This window comes from Gossypium arboreum, chromosome 6 (assembly GCF_025698485.1).
Source record: "Gossypium arboreum isolate Shixiya-1 chromosome 6, ASM2569848v2, whole genome shotgun sequence".
NCBI classification, from domain to species: domain Eukaryota; kingdom Viridiplantae; phylum Streptophyta; class Magnoliopsida; order Malvales; family Malvaceae; genus Gossypium; species Gossypium arboreum.
Window position 1 is genome coordinate 130922515 of NC_069075.1, and position 10386 is coordinate 130932900.

Genomic DNA, 10386 nt, shown 5'->3' on the forward strand with positions numbered 1-10386 from the left:
GATTGTTAAGTACGAATCCTTACTATTTATTTGTTTATGTAGAAAATATAACCATGCTAGAAACAATTTTTCTATAGCTACGAAAATAGAGGAGCAAGAGAGTAGTTTATCGGTGAACAAATTGTTGGTAAAAAAAAAAGGGGCTCCTTGTTAATGAGTCATGGTTGACAAAAGATTGAAGTTCAATACTAAAATAGGATTATGGCTGCCTTTTGAAAATTAAGGAAATCATATCGTGAAGTCAAAGTTTGATTAATTATTAATTTATCGAAAGAAAATTAGGAGGTTTTGAGAAGGAGAATTAGGAGGTTTTGTGCTGGAGAAATCATTTAATTTGATTCAACAAGTTACTAAAAAGAATCAACCTTTTAGCAATGTTTAGAGTGAGCCCAATCGAGAGGATGCTAAATGTAACAACTTATTCTTCAATGGTGTCAGAAACAGTGGTTTCGAGGCCACCAAATCCAACGAGTAAGTTCGTAAATATTATTATTTAATATTTACAAGAAAAATATGGTTATAAAAAGGTTTTTGATTTGATAAATTATGTTATATAAGTGATTTATTAAGTTCAAGTGGTATGACCCTAAAGTCAAGTGGTTTTAGAAAAATGAGGTATCAGGACCTCGTTTCTATAAATCGACCCGTAAATTGTTTTATAAATATTTACGAAGTTTCATTAAGGTGGTATAGAATTTCGTTAAAAAATTTTAACATTTCGATGGTTAATTAATTAAAAAGGAGTAAATTGTAAAAGATCAAAATTTTGATCACTATTTGATTAGAATGATTAAATGGTTAATTGAATAAGGGAAAAGGGACTTAAATGGTAATTAGACCATTCAAGAGGTTAGTGGACAAATATGGACATTGGTGTTTTATTTATTTATTAACCAAGGGTAAAATGGTAATTTCATAATTAATTAAATTAAAATAAAAACATAAGTAAAAGATATGGTTGTCATCTTCCTTTCTCTTTTGTTTTTTTCAACCGAAAGCCATGGTTATGGAAGTTAGGTTCGGTAATTCTTCATATTGTGCATGTAAGTCCCTAAGCTATCTATTTCTAATAATTTTTGATGAATTTTTTGATTAGGGACTAAATTGTTAAAATAGTAAAAGTTAAGGATTTGATGTAAAATTAATACACATATGGGATGATATGGGTGCCATGAATATTCAACTATTATAGTTTGGCATTAAAAATGGTTAATTTGCATATTTTGGGCTCATGGACTAAATTGAATAAAAGTAAAACTTTAAGGGCATTTTTGTAAAAATGTAAAAAATGACCAAATTGCTTGAAATACATTTTTTATAGTCTAAATTGATAAATTGAATGAAATTATTAATTTAGACCAAGATCAGGTGAAAAATCGAGGAAAATAGAAAATTACCAAAATGTCCTTGAACTTTGGTATTTCTACAATTTAGCCAGGTAAGTTCGTATGAATTGTATTCTATACAATTTTGATTAAATTGAACGTTAATATATGACTATATTGTGATTAAATCAATATTTATATGTTAGTATGCAATTTACCGAGTTATGAAACGATGTAAATCCAACGACGTACGACGATTACCGAGCCCCATTCGAATCATAGGAATTTGTAGGATACAAGTGACATGTCATTAGGGTTTACATGATTCGGGTGCTAGTCTTGAACGCCCTACCAATGGTTGAGGTCCAACATGTGTTGTGGATACTCCACAGCTCGTGTAAGTAGGCCAATTTTCACAGCTCGTGTGAGCATACATGTACAAGAATTGAAGGATTACAGTTATATGTGTTAGAGCTATCCGGGTATCCAACAGTAATCTAAACTGTTCAACAGGCATTATTCAAATAAGAAACGGTAAGAGAATGATATGTATTATGACATGTACATATATGAACATCTTTGATATGATGATACATGGAAATTATGTAAGTTGAAATGAGTAAATAACTCAAGTGTTACATGTTGAGAATAAATGGTTATCAATGTTGAATTTATATAAAATATGTTCAAGTATGCTAACATGTGTTGTTCATTGATGCTTAAGCATGTGCCAAGCTATTGGTTGAATGGTATTATGTTTTCTGATAAGTTGCATTGAAATGGTAAGCGCTCAAGTGGAAATATGCTTGTGTTCATGAAAGAGTGGTAAGGTTTAAATTATGCAATTTCTTATGAAATGGTTTATCTTGTGATTAATTTGAAAAGAGCTATGTTTTATGCATATGAAACGGATGTGGAAAGGTAATGAAATAGTAAGTTCATACTTGAAGTGTAAAATGATGAAAAAGGGAATGATGTGTTGAATTAATGTTGTTATTTAAGTTAAAGAAAATAAGTGCAATGGAAAGTAATGAAATGCAAATGAAAATAAGAAAATTTGAAAGGGTTTAAAGTTATTTAAAATCCTAATATGCTAGGGATGATATGTTTATGTGATTATATGGATTTATTCACTTTGTGAGTTGCTTAATATGGTTTTATGAATCTTACGGTATCGGTATAGGATTATTCTTGGTATGTATAAATTTCATTTTTGAAATGGATTGATATGACTAAAGTTTATATGAGCTTACTAAGAATTCATTGCTTACGTAGTTGTTTTCCTTACTTTTTAGATTATCAGAAGCTCAGTCAAGTTGGAAGCTCGTCAGAGATCTATCGTACTATCCAACGATTATATCGGTAGATTTTGATGTCTTAGTTAAGGTTATAATGGCATATATAGGTGGACTTATGGTTGATGATTGGTTGAATGTTAGTTGATGAGTTTGGCATGTATATGTCATTTGGGGTGATGTAGCCTTGGTACATTTGGTGTCTTGTTGATATGTTTTAATTTGATAATGTGTTAAAGCATGTTTGAATGGCCAAAGTGATATATGATGAATTGACCTTAACATGGTCAAGATATGGTATGCTTTGGAAAGGTTTTGAATAGATGTGCATGATTGAAATATGGATTGTATACATGTTGATTGTTGGAACCATCTGGATATGGTTAGATTTGTATCTTTAAATGGCCAAAATGATATGGTTATTATGTATCAATTATGTTATGTTTTGGAATGAAACCAAGTTAATTGATAATTGGATAAATATCCACATGTATAGGTGTTTTTGATTGATGTTTTAACCATTATGTTTTGGCTTGTAAATTTGGCATTCTGAATGATTGGAATGGTTGACATGTGGATATATGTATGTGGCCTTTTGATGGATGACTTTATAGTCCTTATGATGCTTAGATGATGGAAGTTGAACATGGTCATTTTGGTATTAAAAATGTAGTTGGTATTTATGGCTGATGATGCTAAATGTTAAATGGTAAATTAGGTATATATGAGTGTGGATTTGATGTGTGAAAAATGGTAAGTTTTGGCTAAACTAAGCATTTAGTTATACATGTTTAATTGTTGTGATTGAGGTGTCTTTTGGGCATACTGGTTGTATGAATATGTACCTATTTGGATAGCTTGTTTTTGTATAGTTTGGTGTACTTCGGGATGCTTGATTACATGTGGTAAATTGGTTATAGGTGTGTACATGAATAGGCGAGAAAAATGGCTTGGAAATGACCTATTTTTTGTCCACACGGTCAGAGACACGGGCGTGTGTCTCAACCGTGTATGACACACGACCAAGCGACATGGCCGTGTATCCCTTGTAGGTTTTTTTTAAAGGTTGCATTTCAAGAATTACACGGCCTGGCACACGAGCATGTGGCTTGGCTGTGTGACCCAAGTCAGAGAGTTATACGGGCTCAGACACGACCGTGTGTCCCTACTTCAAATGTCCACACGGCTTGGCCACACGGTCGTGTGACCCCTGCAGTTTTGAAAATTTTCATCTTTTCCCAAAAAAATCTTTTCCCGAAAAATTCTTTATGTTCCTGGTTTAGTCGCGAATTGTTTCTAATGTGTTTTTAAGGCCTCGAGGGCTTGTATAAGGGACAATATGTATGTTATTAATGGAGTTTAATATGATTGGTGTTGTGAAATATATGATTTCAATTTTTTATTGTTTTAAAATGTAATCTCCAGTAATGCTTCGTAACCCTATTCTTGTGATAGATACGGATTACAGGTGTTACACTAAACAGGCCAAAAGGAAGGCTATGGTAGGCCTTGGTAATGCTAAGGCAAGAAACTAGGTGAATGTCTAAAAATCTATCTTGTTAGGCTAGAGTAGTAAGCCAATACTATTAAGCAAAAGTAGCATGCCCAGTCTAGTAGACCAGAGTAGAACTCTTAATATGGGTAAGGATAGTAAAGGATCTTTTTTTCTTAACAAGTCTAAAGATCCCACCATGGAAATAGGGGAAAATTTTAACCTTAATATTCCAGTTGGAGATTTTTACGGTGTTGGTAAGGAAAGAGAAGATGTCAAGTCATAATATTTCAGAGATTGTAGTGTTGTATTATAAGGTGCCGTCAAACAAACAAAGGGTTGACTAGGAAACTATATCCAGAGAGATAGAGGTTATTAAAATCTAATACTCATTTTCATCCAACTATTTTCACTATTGAATACCCATAATTATCTAAGATAATATAACTTAAGATTCCATGAGTGCTTACCTCTTAAGAAGAAAAAAGTGGTCCAAAATTCTCTTTTTCCTTCTTTAATCTTAAAATCTCTTCCTTCACTTAGCTTGAACTCCCTTTCTTCATTTCTTTCCTTTTTTTTATTCACATACATACATACATACATACATACATACATACATACATTGTGACAGCCCTAAATTGACCCTAGTCGGAAAGCGGTTTCGGGACCGCTAAACCGAGTCACCAAAGTATTTGAATGTGATATTTATTGTCTAAAATATGTGAATATGAATGAGTGTAAGTTTCAAGCTTCGATTTAGTCGATTGCATGTGAATTTAGTTAAAAAGGACTTATGTGAAAAATATTGAAATTGTGGTAGGTTGAAGTGTAGTTGTCAAATATTGCATGGCTTAAAATATGGTGATTTGCATGTCAAATTCCCCATTTTTATGTAAGTGGCCGGCCATGATGATGGTTGAATAGCCATATATGCATTATATATTATATTATAATAGTTAATGGTTTAAATTTTAAAATAAAAAAAGGGGGAAGCCATACATCCTTGCCTTGTGCTTGCCAAATGTTGAGAAAGAAAGAAGAAATATAATTATTAAATGATATTTGGCCACTATATAGGTAAGTGGACGGTAATGGACCACCATTAAAAGGGTTTTGATATTAAATTACAAAGATTAATTTAGTAATTGGCTTATTAAAATGAAATATAATAGAAGATGGTGATAAAAACAAAGTTACACTCATCCTTTCTTGCATTTTTGCGAAAACCATAAAGAAAAGAAAATGGAAATGAAGCTAAGGCATTCGGCTATGGTGAATGTATAGATTAAGGTATGTTTAATTCTCTTTCATTGAAAATCCTTGTATATTTGGAGTGGTCATCAAGTATAGAAGTCAGCTCATGGCAAAATTTTTGTAAATGGATGAAGATGACATTTGGTCATGGATGTCTATATTTCTTTGATGTTGGTTTTGATGTTTTGTGTATTGAGGGTTGATAATAGATGGAAGTCTAATGGTTGTTGTATGTAGATAGCATGCATGCTAATAATGTTTTTATTTTCTACTTAATATCTTATTGATTATGAGTTAACATGAATATTTAGTTGAACATATACCTTGAATTATGTTCAAAAATTTTAATTGATTAGTTGTACTTTTCTTTTTGCTTTTGAATATTCGAAATATTGAAGGTGAAAGGCTGGAAAATTTCAAGTTGAAATGTTGTCCAAATGCTGGAAATTTAGCATGCATATTCTTTTATTTAAATGCTTTGACCGAATGTTGGAAGTTAATTTGCATGCTGTCTGTTTTCTTTGCATGAGGGAGTTAAAATTGAACTTAAGATAGTTTATTACTAATTAATTTGCTGCTGTAATGCTGTAAATTATTGGCATTCAAATTAGGACAAATTTATGGTACTTAGCTAATTAATATGCTGCTGTAATACTTAAATTATTGGCTGTCCAAATTAGGACAAAATCATGGTGTTATGTGCTAGCATGATATGTATGCATGATTTAAGTGAAAAATGTTTAGATGATTTATAGTAATTGGCTAATGTGTTTTTGTGGATATAGATGCCGAATGTGGACTCAAGAAATTAATTGGAAAATTTGTTGTTTGTTTAGGTGATAGAAAGGATGAAATAGTCTTATGTGATACGTGTATATAAGTAGATGGAAGTGAAGTGTCCTATATTTTTGTGTATGGGATTAATTGCATTTTGATTTTAATGTGCATGATTATTACTATGTTTAAAATGTGTGAAAGCCGAATATGCTCATGATACAATGCTTGATTAGTTGATTAACAATAAGTTAAATTTGTGTAATCCAAGCTTAAGAGCAAAGAGGATCAAAGTCGGATAGGGGAAAAGAGAAAGTAAACGAATAGCCGTGGATATCTAGTCGTCGACCACTTCCGAGGTAAGTTCATAAGTGTTTGGACTTGAAAATTTAAGAGCAAATTGTAATAATTTGCTTAGGACAGCAGCAGTAACGTGATTTTAGAAAATCACTATAAATTGTTGGTGTAGAATTATAGGCTGAATAAAATATGTAATCAAAGCTTAATTAGTCTAGTTTCTTATAAAAGAGACCGTGTAAGCAAAGAAATTTCCTATAAAGAGATATTTAAAGTTGTGTGAGACAGTGTCAGAATGACTCCGAAATCCCCTGTTCTGTTTTTAGAAAATCACTATAATTTGTAAAAAAATGGTTACAAGATAAAATTTATATGCTTAGACTCCTTAATGAGTCTAGTTTCAAATGAAATCAAATAGAACATATTTTGAATTCTGTACAATGAGAAATTTGATTCGTAGTGAAGACTGGTCAGATTAGTCAAACAGTGAAACAGGGGAAACTTTAAGAAAAATCTGGTATTGATTGGCCAAACCTAAAATTCTGAAAATTTTATGGATGGAAGATATATGAGTCTATATTCAGGGAAAATTAACGTCAATTGATTTTGAGTTTTGTAGCTCCAGTTATAAATAATTTAGTGATTATTGCTCAGGAAAACAGCTTGTAGTGAATATGTGAATTTGTTGAAAACATTGATGAAACTATTTGAGTTGCTTATAAGCTATTGCTGAAATTGATGCACAAGATAAATATATGTATATGTGGTAAGGCCGAATGGCTAATGTGAAATATGTATGGGATATGTATATGTGGTAAAGCCGAATGGCTAATGTGAAATATGTATGAGATATGTATATGTGGTAAAGCCGAATGGCTAATGTGAAATATGTATGAGATACGTATACGTGGTAAAGCCGAAGGGCTAGTGTGAAATATGTAGGAGATGTGTGTATATTGTGGCCGAATGACCAAATGTGAAAGGTGTGTATTATTAGATATTTGATGAGGCAAATGAATTACAAATATGACAGTTGATGTGAATGTTGTAACATGTGATTAAATGTACATGAAACTTGGAAATATATTCCGGGTAAGACCCGATGACTACGTGTGGAGATTATGTCCGGGTAAGACCCGATGACCACGTGTGGAGATTTTGTCCGGGTAAGACCCGATAACTTCGTGTGGAGATTTCATCTGAGCTAAAGGTCTCGCCGATAATCTGAGTAGAGGTTAAAGTTATAAGACTTCGTAATAAGAATTGCTTATAAATATATTCAATGCGAAAGGTTAAACACGTATGTACTCCAAGTTTATATGTGAGCTTGATTTGAACTAAATCATAAGGTAGTTATGTGATGCATACGAGAGCAATCTATGAGACTATTCCTATGATTATGTGACATCGGATCAGTGTGAGAGGTTATGTGAAATTATGCAATATATCTATGTCACATGAGCTCACTTTTATGTGAAAGTTTATCTTCCTATTGTATATGCTGAGATGTGCATATTCGGTAAAGGGATGGTATGCCCGAAGGAAGAGTGAAATAAAAATATGAACCACTATGTTATAATTTGATTGTTATCTGTTAACACTGCTTAAAACTTACTAAGCATTGTAATGCTTACTCCGTTTACTTTGTTTTTCTGTTTTATAGATCTCATTTCGAAGCTACAGGCTCGGGGATCGTCAGCAACTAGTCACACTATCACTATCCACTGCTTGTTACTGTTATGTTTTGAATTATTTTATGGCATGTATAGAATAGACCAGTGGCCGAAGAATATTTTAGTTAATGTATATAAGTCATGCGAAAATGGCATCTTTTGAATGTGTACTTATAGAAGTTTAAATTGTATCCCTGACTGTCTTTAGTACTTATCTAAAGGAATGTTCAAAAAAAAAAAAATTTACTGTTCTGATATGCGTTTCAAGTCCGGTAATGCCCCTTTACCTATTCCGGCGATGGATACGGGATTGGGGTGTTACATACATACATACATACATACATACATACATACATACATACATACATACATACATACATACTTACTTACTTACTTACTTACTTACATACTTACTTACTTACATACTTACTTATTTACATACACATACATGAACATAGTCCTCATTAACATCAAGTTTTCCTACTTTTTATGAATAAAACCTTAAATAAACAAGAAGGGATTATTAGAACTTGTTTCTTTACCTTCCTTTTTCACTTTCTATCTCAAGCTTCAACTTCTCTCTCTATCCACTCAAAAATCCTAAGATTTATGATGAAATTGATGGTGGGAATGAGCTTCAAAGAGTAGCGATGGCAAAACCCAAATCGTCTAATAGATTTCAAATTGATTTGCTCCAAATGGAGTGGATATTTTTTTTTAAAAGCGGATGCAAGGCAAGGTGAGGTGGATTTTTTTCTTTTTGATAATGGGTATGGAGCAGTTATGGTAATTGCTTGCCCTTCTGATAAAGATTGAGCAGAAGAAGTGGAAGTAGGATCGAATTCAAATTGTTTTAATCAAGAAGGAAATATTCAAATCTGACCTGTAAAGAAAAAATAAACAAATTAGAAATTAAAGAAAATGAAAACACTAAAAAAAGAAAATTAAGAACTAAGAATAAATATAAAAACAATAAGTAACTAAATAAATAAACAAAATTTAAAAGTGAAAGATGGATCAAATAAAACGATAGATATGATGGATAGAAGGATAAGTTTCCAATTGAACCATTCAAGATATAAATCTTGTAACACCCCTAACTCGTATCTGTCACCAAAATAGAGTTATGAGGCATTACCGATCAACCACAACATAAATCATACATTTGTGCAATCATAATTAAATCCATTCATCTCAATCACTTTGTCCCTTATAAGGTCCTACGAGACCTTAAAACATGCTTAGAAGTGGTTCAGGACTAAATCGATAACATTTGCAAACTTTGGGAGACCTAGAAAATTTTCTTTGATTTAAAAGTCACACGCCCATGTGAACTGGCCATGTACCTCACACGGCCACCAGACACGCCCGTGTCACAGGCCTTGTGAAAACATGGCATACATACTGACTTGGGTCACACGGCCGACCACACACCCATGTGCCAGCCCGTGTGTCACACACGGCCAGTAGACACGCCCGTGTGTCTAGGCTGTGTCAAAACTGTAGGGTATACTGCCTTAATTGGAAAGGGTACTCCAAGGGACACACGGCCGTATAACATGACCGTGTGTCGCACACGGCTAAGACACACGCCCGTGCCTCTACCCGTGTGGACAAAAATAGGCCATTTGCAAAGCCAATTTGCCACCCTTTTCTCATGCACACCTAGCCATCAAAATAGTATCATTTTAATACATTTATAGGCAGTCAACACATGCCAATTCCTACACATATCATGCCATCTATCATCAACCATTTCAACTACTCAATTCCATAATAAAAAACATACCAAATCAATATACCAAAATCATCAAAACATACATATCCTCTAGATGAATTTTCTCACCTTTCTATCAACCATATCATGCTTCTCAAACATACCATTTCATCATCTATAAATCATACCAAAATATACCATTTCTTAAGCATTAATATATCAACTAAAAGCTAACCAAATGAGCAACCACTTAGCCATACCAACAACCATGGCAAACATGCCAAAACACATGGTAACTTATAAACATCACATATATCACTATGGTCTTACATGTTATCACATATCGACGCCATTGTCCCAGACAGGGACTTATACAAAATCAATTAATGATGCCAATGTCCTAGACATGGTCTTACACATAATCTCAATACAATGCCAATGTCCCAGACATGGTCTTACATGTAATCACATCTCGGTAACCTAATGTCATGACATTCGTATCCTATACTATTCTTAAGGTTCGTACGGGACCTTTGGATATCGAAACTTCATTGTTTTT